Source organism: Oryx dammah, unplaced genomic scaffold (assembly GCF_014754425.2).
Source record: "Oryx dammah isolate SB20612 unplaced genomic scaffold, SCBI_Odam_1.1 HiC_scaffold_16, whole genome shotgun sequence".
NCBI lineage: Eukaryota > Metazoa > Chordata > Mammalia > Artiodactyla > Bovidae > Oryx > Oryx dammah.
The window spans coordinates 15,499,243-15,512,222 of record NW_024070200.1 but is presented as its reverse complement, the minus strand read 5'-3'; the positions used below and the strand labels follow the sequence as shown (position 1 = coordinate 15,512,222).

General features: G+C 39.4%; 1 pseudogene; it reads right to left on the bottom strand.

The window, feature by feature from the left end:
- Nucleotides 1-793: 793 nt before the first annotated feature.
- The window catches only part of LOC120875313, a 168,853-nt pseudogene continuing 156,666 nt past the window's right edge, over nucleotides 794-12,980 (bottom strand).

Here is a 12,980-nt window from a genome sequence, read left to right as displayed (position 1 = left end):
GAATAATCAATCTGATTTCGGTATTGACCATCTAGTGAAGTTACATTTTTTTTACAAGAATGAAGGTTTGTTGCAACCCTTCATTCTCAAGTGATGGTTAGCATTTTTAGCAATAAAGTATGTTTTAATTAAGGTATATATGTTATTTTTTAGGCATAATGCTATTGCATACTTAATAGATTCTACTAAGTATAGGATAAACATAACTTTTATATGCTCTGGGAAACCAAAAAATTTGTGTGACACAATATTGTCAGTTAAGTTGCTCAGTCATGTCCGACTCTGTGACCCCATGGACTGTAGCAGGCCAGGCTTCCCTGTCCATCACCAACTCCCAGAGCTTGCTCAAACTCCTGTCCATCCAGTCATTCACTGAGTTGGTGATTCCATCCAATCACCTCATTCTCTGTCGTCCCCTTCTCCTCCTGCCTTCAATCTTTCCCAGCATCAGGGTCTTTTCCAAGGAGTCAGTTCTTCACATCACTATATTGTAATGTTCCCTTTGTTGTTGTGGTCTGGAACTGAGCCAACAAAAACTCCAAGATATGCCTGTATTGTGTCCTTGAAAATTACTAAGAGAGTACAAGTTCTCAACACAAGAAAAAAAAAAAACTATATATGGTGAGGGATGTCTGCTAGATTAATTGTGATACATGTTTTACAATATATACACATATCAAATTGCTATGTTGTACACCTTGAAACTAATGTTTAATGTCAGTTATATCTCAATTTTAAAAATCTAATTGATAATAGCCAAAAGAAAAAATACTTAGGAAAATGTGATAAAGGTTCAAAACCTATATGAAGAAACAACAAAACCTTATTAAATCAAGATAAAATACCTTGTTAAAATAAGAGCTGAATAAATAGAAAAGCAAATCAGGTCTGAATGTAAAATTTAAAAATAAGAAAGAGAAAGAAAGAACAGGTAAATGTCTAAATATTAACTGACTCTATTCCCCTAACATTAAACAATAAACTTAATAGAAATTGAAATAAAATTAATATACACTTGTCAAAAAAAAATCTATTTGTGGGGCAGTAGGCAATGGCACCCCACTCCAGTACTTTTGCCTGGAAAATCCCATGGACGGAGGAGCCTGGTGGGCTGCAGTCCATGGGGTCGCACAGAGTCGGACACGACTGAGCGACTTCACTTTCACTTTTCACTTTCATGCACTGGAGAAGGAAATGGCAACCCACTCCAGTGTTCTTGCCTGGAGAATCCCAGGGACGGGGGAGCCTGGTGGGCTGCTGTCTACGGGGTCGCACAGAGTCAGACACGACTGAAGCGACTTAGCAGCAGCAGCAGCATGGATAACAAATGTGTAAATTTCAAAATGCGATAGATGAGTTGGGAGGCTGGGTAATCTGCCCCTCCTTCTCCTGTTTCAACACTTGGGCATCCAGTGTTCAGAATGTCAAGTTATCTCTCAAGCCTCTCATGTTAGGCATGCCTAGCATGTTACCATGCTATCTTTGTGTGATTCTTAAATGTATGAAGTTCAGCAATGGCATCATCAAAAGCTGACAATCTATCAACAGATTAATATACAAAGAAAATAAGGCATACATATATGATACAATAGTATTCAGCCATTAAAAAGAGGGAAATTCTACCATTTGCAACAATATGGATGGACCTTGAGGGCATTGTGCTAGGGAAATAAGTCAGACTGAGAAAGAACATATATATATATATTTGTATATATATATATATATCTTTATATACATATATCTCACTTACATGTGAAATTAAAATAAATTCATAGAAACAGAGTCGGACTTGTGGTTCCTGGGGGGAGAGTAATTGAGTAAAGATGGTTAAACAGTACAAACCTCCAGTTATAAGATAAATAACATATATTTATTTTCTAACGTTGTCTAATCTACAACATGATGACTATAGTTAATATTGTATTGTGTATTTGAACGTTGTAAGAGAGTAAATCTTAAAAGTTCTCATCACAAGGAAGAAAAGTGTAACTATGTGAGGTGATAAATGTTAGCTCAGCTTATTGTGGTAATCATTTTGCAGCATATACATTTTTCAAAACTTCATGTTGTACACCTTAACATAGAGTGTAATATGTCAATTATATTTCAATAAAACTGTAGGGGAAAATAGCTCTTTTTGCAAGAGAGCAGGCTTTCTCCAGGAAGTTCAGAATTGCACAATGGAACATAGAGAATTTACAGCCCAGACCCAATACAATAGGATGTTTTTGGTTGCATTTTCTTTTTCTGACTTGAAAAGCTTCTTGGTAGGCTTGCTGTGACTGATCCATAATCCTTTCTTGTTGTCACCACCAGTAACCTGAACCAAGTAACAGTAGTAGTCTCCTTTCATTTTCAAGTAAATGACTTTGTCTGGGCTTGTGAAACACTAGGGATGAAGGTTTTTTGTTGTTGTTGTTCAAAAGAGACAGTAAATCACTTGCAGATCTCAGAGCTCACTGTCGCCTTTCTCTCTGTTTTCTCAAGCTATTGGAACCTTCCCTCATTTTCTCAGCACTTGAGACAACCCTCCAAGATGATCTATGGGCTCCTGCAACATTTTCATAAGCAACTGAGAGAAGATGAAGTCAGCTCCTTATTCAGACTTCATGAAGGCAGCCATGTCAACATATCACTCAGCTTGCTTGCCCAGTTTGACTTTTGCACCAGCATATTTTCCACAGTGACTGGAAGTTTGAGCCAGAGGTGGGTCATAGTGGATAGAGAGGGGTTCTGCTATCTCTGAGCATTGGCAGTGGCAAGGATAAAATTGTCCCTGGATCCTGCTACTCACAGATTCTATCTTCAATTTGTAGCAAAGTGAATATGAAAGCAGTAATACTTGTATTATGTCCTCATCCTTCAATTTGTTAGGTAGTTAGAACAGGGAAAAAGAGTCCAAAATGGCGGTGGCTAAAAGACAAGAAAGAGAAAAGCCCATGAAAATAGAACAGTGGAAGGTCAAATGAAGGTCCAAGGACCTGAGTGAGGACTTCAGGTAGAACAGCACTCCTGACTAAGCCCAATTTGCATAGGGTAGGCCCAGGAGGGAGAAAAAAACATATAAAAAGAGGAGCCAAAGGGCTCTCTCGCTCTCTCCCCCCAACACACGCTGGGGTGCTCATCTCTTCACGTCTTTGGATCGATGTACCCTCACGCCTCGAAGATGGATTTTCCTGCTATCTTCTAAATAAAATAGAGCTGTAACACTGAGCTGTAACACTGATTTGTCTAAGAGCTATAACACGGTCCGTTCGAGACCCGAGAGCTGTGACACACCAAGGGGGCTTTAATGTCCATCACTCCAAATCTTTGTTGTGATGAGATGAAAACCGAGGAGCATACAATCGCCTGACAAATTCACCAGAGCAGCTTCTTTTTCCTTGTGGAAGAGAATTCCAAACTGAACCCATGAACTCTTGCAGAAACTGAACTCAGAAAATGATAAATATTTATCCCATCACCAACCTTTTCAGTAAAATTCTCTAGCATTTTACAGAGTTTGGGAATAATTCTTAGTTATTCAGGTGACTGCCTTGGGTGTCTCTGCTTCATTCTAAATCACTATTACCATAAGTACCGTATTTGAATAAAAATCAGCTTTTTCTCTATCTACATTTTTCTTTTAAAAATCCTTGAAACCTCTGTAGTTACAACAGTTGTATATAATACAACAAAGGTATAATTATGTATTAGCATTGTCTCTAATTAGCTACATAGCTTAATTCTTAAATTTACCTAGGCCGGACAAAGAATGTTGCCTGTTACACCAATAAACAATAGATGTTACAACCATCAAGCCACTGGCCACTGCAACAGCCCCCACCATCCAAGGGAATTCAGTTTGGAGAAAGGAGGATATTAGCTCTAGATGGTTCAGGTGAAAATCAAAGGAATGATTTCAATGAGTTTAGAAACTTGCATCTCTCATGCATCATAAGGTACTAAATTCATGAACTTGAGATGTCTGATGTTTCTTTAACAGTAATCTTTCCATGTTCTGACTACCTGTTTTATTTGCTTATTTATTCTTTTAGCAAAACTCCTGTATATTCTGGCTCTTCCCTCACCTCTTCAGAATAGTCCCTCAGGGCTATCTGAGACTCCTTTCCCGAGCTTAAGTCCTCAGTATCTCTGCTAAATAGAACACAACTCTTAAGTTTTAGGTCGTGCACCCTTTTTTTTAGCCAACACCTAATTAATGCAAAAATTTCCAAAAATTGAACACTTTTCTTAAAAGTAATTTGCACTGTGGTTTACTACCCTATGTTAGAAGAATAAGCAAAACTTAAATCTTTTCAAATATATAATTTCAACATGGTAATTTAGCAAAATGTGGCATGACAATTTGAAATTAACATGTAGCTTGTAATTTTATACATTAAAAATGCACAAAATATTTGATAATTTTTAAATCTATTCTAGTAAAGCCAACTGTGTTAATGATTAAAGTTAGATATATTAAAAAGACCAAAACAAGCCCATTTAGCTGTCCAGAAAAGAATCATTATCACAAAACCAAATCATCAAAAATCACAATAATGAGACTCAAATAGAACTTACTGTAGTATGCTACAGTATTTCTCCTTAAAACAAATAGAATTGCACGTATTTTCATATAAACAGACATCACAGACCCTTCCTGTAAGTTATTAAGTTATTGCTTTGTATCATGATGATAAGTAAGGTAAGTGAAAGTCACTCAGTCGTGTCTGACTCTTTGTGACCCCATGAACTATACAGTCCATGGAATTCTCCAGGCAGAATACTGGAATGGGTAGCCTTTCCCTTCTCCAGTGGATCTTCCCAACCCAGGAATCAAACCAGGGTCTCCTACATTGCAGGCAAATTCTTTACCAGCTGAGCTACTAGGGAAGCCCCTAACATAAGCCCTGTTTAGACTATAAACTCCCGACTTCCCTTAGAGCAAGTACGTTAGAAGGCTTTCCATCATAAAGTATTTATCTGTCCCTTTGAGATATAAATTTTCTCCTTAACTCAAGAATGTCTTTCTCAAGAACCTGGGAATCATCCCTTTGCAATTTATCATCAAGAAAGACAGGGATCCTAACTCCCAGTCTTCGTGGGAAGATAGAAGTCTTTTTTGATAAGTACCCTTAGCAAACACAGATGGCCTAACACACTGAACAACCTCCTCTGAAGTCCTCCAATACTTTTCCATCAGCTCAGCAAAGGGCTTAAAAATCCGCTGGCCTCTGTTTCCCAGGGTTGGGTTAAATCTCTCTACCCTGTTGCAACAGCCTTGAATAACACCTTTCTTTCCTGTTTAACTCTGTCCTGCATAATTTTTCTTTGACATTGTCTCTAGAATTTTTCACTTTATCCAAGAAATGTGTTCATTAACTGCCAACTATTTGCAAGGTCCTATCTTGGGCACTATCAAAATGAATGTTCCCCCTTAGAGGTTATATTTGAATGTAAATACAGAGGGTCTTAAACAAGACTACAATTTAGAACAAGTTTTGCTCAAGTGTTTTCAGATTCTTTTTTTTTAAATTATTATTACCTTCTCTAGCTAAAATAAGTACATTTTCCCTCCTTCCAGGTACTTCAGAAAAACACATGGAGTTGCAGAATGAAAAAAAAAGTCCAAATCGTCTAGTCTAACTGATTTGCTTTCTTAAAAGTGTTATGGTTTTAGATTTTATATTTGGGTCTATAATTCACTTTGTATTAATATTTTATATAATGCAAGTTTAAGATTAGACTTGTTTTTGGCACAGAAGTATCCAATTATTCCAGGCTACTTCTTGAAAGAAATGATCCTGTCTCCAGTTGATTGCCTTTGTGTTTTTGTCAACTATCAACTTTTCATATTTATGAGACTATTTCTAGACTCCTTAAATTCCACTGATTTGCTTAACTTTATGCCAATATCCCAGTCTTGATGTTGTAGCTTTACAATAAACCTTGAAATCAGGTTGTATTAGCCATTCACTTCTTTTCTTTATTAAGCATCTTTAAATTTGGGGGTGACATGTATTTCTTAAGGTCCCCAGAGAAAGAGGACAAAGCAAAGCTATCTAGATATGAGAAGACATTTTTGGTCTAAGCCATTTTGTAATCTAAAGATGGTCACAATGCTTGTCCTTGAACAGGTCTCAGCAATTAATGACTCTAAGGGAACAAAACAGTGCAGAAACACTGCCTGTTTTCAGACAAGGAAAGTTGTTCTCCAGTCATTCAGCTGGGTCCCACTCTTTGCAACCCCATGGACTGCAGCACACCAGGCTTTCCTGTCTTCACTATCTCCCTGAGTTTGCTCAAACTCATGTCCATTGACTAGGGGATGCCATCCAACCAACTCATCCTTTGTTGCCCCCTTCTCCTCCTGCCCTCAATCTTTTCCAGCATCAGGGTCTTTTCCAATAGTTGGCTTTTCCCATCAGGTGGCCAAAGTGTTGGAGCTTCAGTTTCAGCATCAGTCCTTCAGTGATTATTCGGGATAGATTTCTTTTAGGATTGACTGGCTTGATCTCCTTGCTGTCCGACACCACAGTTTGAAAGCATCATTTCTTTGGTACTCAGTCTTTTCTTTGGTACTCGGTCTTCTTTATGATCCAGCTCTCACATCTCTACGTGACTACTGGAAAAACCATAACTTTGACTAGATGTAACTTTGTCGGTAAAAAGTAATATCTCTGCTTTTTAATATGCTGTCTACATGTGTCATAACTTTTCTTCAAAGGAGCAAGTGTCTTTTAATTTAATTTCTGCAGTCACCATCCGCAGTGATTTTGCCTTTTCATACTGTTCGTGGGGTTGTCAGGTTAGAATACCGAAGTGGCTTGCCATTCCCTTCTCCAGTGGACCACGTTCTGTCAGACCTCTCCACCATGACCCGCATGGCTTAGTTTCACTGAGTTAGACTAGGCTGTGGTCCTTGTGTGATTAGATTGACTAGTTTTCTGTGAGTATGGTTTCAGTGTGTCTGCCCTCTGATGCCCTCTTGCAACACCTACTATCTTACTTGGGTTTCTCTTACCTTGGGCGTGGGGTATTTCTTCACAGCTGTTCCAGCAAAGTGCAGCCGCTGCTCCTTACCTTGAATGAGGGGTATCTCCTCACCGCTGCCCCTCCTGACCTTCAACGTGGGATGACTCCTCTAGGCCCTCCTGTGCCTGTGCACCGCCACCATGGTCTTAGTTTTTTGAATGTTGAGCTTTTTTTTTTTTTAATTAATTAATTAATTTTTTATTTTACTTTACAATTCTGTATTGGTTTTGCCATACATTGACATGAATCCACCATAGGTGTTGAGCTTTAAGCCAACTTTTTCACTCTCCTCTTTCAATTTCATCAAGAGGCTTCACTTTCTGCCATGAGGATGGTATCATCTGCATATCTGAGGTTATTGATATTTCTTCTGGCAATCTTGATTCCAGCTTGTGCTTCATTCAATCTGGCATTTTGCATGATGTACTTGGCATATAAGTTAAATAAGCAGGGTGACAATATACAGCCTTGACATACTCCTTTCCCAATTTGGAACCAGACTGTTTGTTGCCATCCAAACCCAATTTGTTCCATGTCCAGTTCTAACTGTTGCTTCTTAACCTGCATAAAAATTTCTCAGAAGGCAGGTAAGGTGGTCTGGTATTCCCATCTCTTTAAGAATTTTCCATTCTGTGTGATCCACATAGTCAAAATCTTTGGTATAGTCAATAAAGCAGAAGTGTGTGTTTTTCTGAAACTCTCTTGCTTTTTCTATGATCCAGCAGATGTTGGCAATTTGATCTGTGGTTCCTCTGCCTCTTCTTAATCCACGTTCAACCTCTGGAAGTTCTCGGTTCATTTACTGTTGAAGCCTTGCTTGGAGAATTTTGAGCATTTTTTTGCTAGTGTGTGAGATGAGTGCAATTGTGCAGTACTTTGAAAATTCTTTGGTATTGCCTTTCTTTGGAATTGGAATGAAGACTGACCTTTTGCAGTCCTGTGGCCACTACTATTTTCCAAATTTGCTGACATATTGAGTGCAGCACTTTAACGGCATCATAACAGCATCATCTGGGAATTAAGCCACATATTTAAAAAATGTTCACGGCATCTTCTCATTCCTATTACGATAAACAGATTTATTTATTTTGAAAAATGAGATAAGTTAAATGGCTTGATTTTTTAATGTCCAACCACTGTTTTCTAAGAATAGTTTCAGAGCTAAAATTTGGTTGTAGAATTTCAGACACCTTTGTCTTAAATCCAGTACCTTTTCACCATGGATAATTTAGGATTGAGTCGTGAAATCAATTAGGAAGGAACACATGAGTTCTGATTAACAGTATATCTGAGATACTTAATTGTTAATATATCATATAATCTATATTATTTCTAAAAAGAAAATAAACCCTGAAAAATAGTGTGCCTATATAAAAGAGATGTGAATGTTAATTTCTGTGACACCATAGAATATCTTCATTTGTATTAAATCTATTTACTATTTTGTTTATTCATCCTCTAATTCATTTATGAACCTAGTAGACAGTTATTGAATCTCTAATAATAGGCCAGATACCCTCCCAGAGTTTAAAGATAAAGATGAAAATAAATATGTTCCCTACCTTTAGAGGTTCTAATATTGTTAGAGTTATTTATCACTATTAAAAAAAAAGTCTTAGTTTTTTGAATGTTGAATGTTTTTTGAATTTTGTAGGAAAATTTGCCACCCTTAAGTCACCTGGTCACTGAACAGCAACAACATGGTCCTACATTCCTTTAACCATGTGTCAAGAAGTCACTTGATGAGCTTCTCTGGTCCTTTAACCTGCCCTCAGGTGGTCTTGCCTGAAGTGAAGAATGCCAGCATCTTCCATTTGTTGAGGGTTTTAATTCTGTAAGGAAGTCAAAGATGTTGTTTGATATGTAGCCCCTGAGGTGGAGAGGTCTGACAGAATGTCGTCCACTGGAGAAGAGAATGGCAAGCCACTTCAGTATTCTTGCCTTGAGAACCCCATGAACAGTATGAAAAGGCAAAATGATAGGATATCAAAAGAGGAACTCCCCAGGTGATTAGGTGCCCAATATGCTAATGGAGATCAGTGGGGAAATAACTCCAGAAAGAATGAAGGGATGGAGCCAAAGCAAAAACAATACCCAGTTGTGGATGTGACTGGTGATAGAAGCAAGGTCCGATGCTGTAAAAAGCAATATTGCATAGGAACCTGGAATGTTAGGTCCATGAATCAAGGCAAATTGGAAGTGGTCAAACAAGAGATGGCAAGAGTGAATGTCGACATTCTAGAAATCAGCGAACTAAAATGGACTGGAATGGGTGAATTTAACTCAGATGACCATTATATCTACTACTGCGAGCAGGAATCCCTCAGAAGAAAGGGAGTAGCCCTCATGGTCAACAAGAGTCCGAAATGCAGTACTTGGATGCAATCTCAAAAATGACAGAATGATCTCTGTTCATCTCCAAGGCAAACCATTCAGTATCACAGTTATCCAAGTCTATGCCCCAGCCAGTAACACTGAAGAAACTGAAGAAGAATGGTTTTATGAAGACCTTCAAGACCTTTGAGAACTAACACCCGAAAACAATGTCCTTTTCATTATAGGGGACTGGAATGCAAAAGGAGGAAGTCAAGAAACACCTGGAGTAATAGGCAAATTTGGCCTTGGAATGTGGAATGAAGCAGGGCAAAGACTAATAGAGTTTTGCCAGGAAAATGCACTGGTCATAGCAAACACCCTCTTCCAACAACACAAGAGAAGACTCTACATATGGACATCAACAGATGGTCAACACCGAAATCAGATTGATTACATTCTCTGCAGCCAAAGATGGAGAAGCTCTATACAGTCAACAAAACCAAGACCAGGAGCTGACTGTGGCTCAGATCATGAACTCCTTATTACCAAATCCAGACTCAAATTGAAGAAAATAGGGAAAACCGCTAGACCATTCAGGTATGGACTAAATCAAATCCCTTATGATTCTACAGTGGAAGTGAGAAATAGATTTAAGGGCCTAGATCTGATAGACAGAGTGCCTGATGAACTATGGATGAGGTTCCTGACATTGTACAGGAGACAGGGATCAAGACCATCCAATGGAAAAGAAAGCCAAAAAAGCAAAATGGCTGTCTGGGGAGGCCTTACAAATAGCTGTGAAAAGAAAAGAGGCGAAAAGCAAAGGAGAAAAGGAAAGATATAAGCATCTGGAATGCAGAGTTCCAAAGAATAGCAAGAAGAGATAAGAAAGCCTTCCTCAGCAATCAATGCAAAGAAATAGAGGAAAAGAACAGAATGGGAAAGACTAGAGCTCTCTTCAGGAAAATTAGAGATACCAAGGGAACATTTCATGCAAAGATGGGCTCGATAAAGGACAGAAATGGTTTGGACCTAACAGAAGCAGAAGATATTAAGAAGAGGTGGCAAGAATACACAGAAGAACTGTACAAAAAGATCTTCATGACCCGGATAATCATGATGGTGTGATCACTCATCTACAGCCAGACATCCTGGAATGTGAAGTCAAGTGGGCCTTAGAAAGCATCCCTATGAACAAAGCTAGTGGAGGTGATAGAATTCCAATGGAGCTATTTCAAATCCTGAAAGATGATGCTGTGAAAGTGCTGTACCCAATATGCCAGCAAATTTGGAAAACTCAGCAGTGGCCACAGGACTGGCAAAGGTCAGTTTTCATTCCAATTCCAAAGAAAGGCAATGCAAAAGAATGCTCAAACTACCACACAATTGCCCTCATCTCACATGCTAGTAAAGTAATGCTCAAAATTCTCCAGGCCAGGCTTCAGCAATATGTGAACTGTGAAATTCCTGATGTTCAAGCTGGTTTTAGAAAAGGCAGAGGAACCAGAGATCAAATTGCCAACATCCTCTGAATCATGGAGAAAGCAAGAGAGTTCCAGAAAAACATCTATTTCTGCTTGATTGACTATGCCAAAGCCTTTGACTGTGTGGATCACAATAAACTGTGGAAAATTCTGAAAGAGTCGGGAAGATCAGACCACCTAACCTGCCTCTTGTGAAATCTGTATGCAGGTCAGGAAGCAACAGTTAGAACTGGACATGGAACAACAGACTGGTTCCAAGTAGGAAAAGGAGTATGTCAAGGCTGTATATTGTCACCCTGCTTATTTAACTTCTATGCAGAGTACATCATGAGAATAGCCGGGCTGGAAGAAACAAGCTGGAATCAAGATTGCCAGGAGAAATATCAGTCACCTCAGACATGCAGATGACACCACCCTTATGGCAGAAAGTGAAGAGGAACTAAAAAGCCTCTTGTTGAAAGTGAAAGAAGAGAGTGAAAAAGTTGGCCTAAAGCTCAACATTCAGAAAATGAAGATCATGGCATCCGGTCCCATCACTTCATGGGAAATAGATGGGGAAACAGTGGAAACAGTGTCAGGCTTTATTTTGGGGGGCTCCCAAATCACTGCAGATGGTGACTGCAGCCATGAAATTAAAAGACGCTTACTCCTTGGAAGAAAAGTTATGACCAACCTAGATAGCATACTCAAAAGCAGAGACATTACTTTGCCGACTAAGGTCTGTCTAGTCAAGGCTATGGTTTTTCCAGTGGTCATGGATGGATGTGAGAGTTGGACTGTGAAGAAGGCTGAGTGCTGAAGAATTGATGCTTTTGAACTGTGGTGTTGGAGAAGACTCTTGAGAGTCTCTTGGACTGCAAGGAGATCCAACCAGTCCATTCTGAAGGAGATCAACCCTGGGTTTTCTTTGGAAGGAATGATACTAAAGCTGAAACTCCAGTACTTTGGCCACCTCATGCAAAGAGTTGACTCATTGGAAAAGACTTTGATGCTGGGATGGTTTGGTGGCAGGAGAAGGGAACAACAGAGAATGAGATGGCTGGATGGCATCACTGACTCGATGGACATGAATCTGAGTGAACTCCACGAGTTGGTGATGGACAGGGAGGCCTGGCATGCTGCGATTCATGGGGTCGCAGAGTCGGACACGATTGAGTGACTGAACTGAACTGAACTGATGGCATACAGTCCCATCTCTTCATGGCAAATAGATGGGGAAACAGTGACAGACTTTATTTTCTTGGGCTCCAAAATAACTTCAGATGTTAACTGCAGCCATGAAATTAAAAGATGCCTGCTCCTTGGAAGAAAAGCTATGACCAACCTAGACATATTAAAAAGTAGAGACATTACTTTGCCAACAAAAACAAGGGTCCCTCTAGTCAAAGCTATGGTTTTTCCCGTATTCATGTATGGATGTGAGAGTTGGACTAAAAAGAAAACTGAGTGCCAGAGAATTGATGCTTTTGAACTGTGGTGTTGGAGAAGACTCTTGAGAGTCCCTTGGACTGCAAGAAGATCCAACCAGTCCATTCTGAAGGAGATCAGTCCTGAATATTCATTGGTAGGACTGATGCTGAAGCTGAAGCTGAAGCTGTTATACTTTTGCCACCTGGTGAGAAGAACTGACTCATTGGAAATGACCCTGATGCCGGGAAGGATTGAAGGCAGGAGGAGAAGGGGACAACAGAGGATGAGATGGTTGGATGGCATCACCGACTGGATGGACATGAGTTTGAGCAAGCTCTGGGAGTTAGTGATGGACAGGGAAGCCTGGCGTGCTGCAGTCTATGGGGTCTCAAAGAGTCGTACTTGACTGAGTGATTGAACTGAAGTTAGCTTCCAGGAAGCTTAGCAGTAAAGAACCCATCTGTCAATGAAACGTGGGTTCAATCCCAGGTCCAATCCCTGGGTTGAGAAGATGCCCTCAAGGAGAAATGGAAACCCACTCCAGTATTCTTGCCTGGAAAATTCCATGGACAGAGGAGACTCACAGGTTACAGTCCATAGGGTCACAAAAAGTCAAACATAGTGACTAAACAATTAACAGAGACAATGCTATTTATTCACCCAGTTATTTCATATTCTTTCAAGCACAGCTAAGCTTCACTTCCCAGCCTCCCTGCATCTAGAGATCATCATATGAACATTCTCACCTAACCC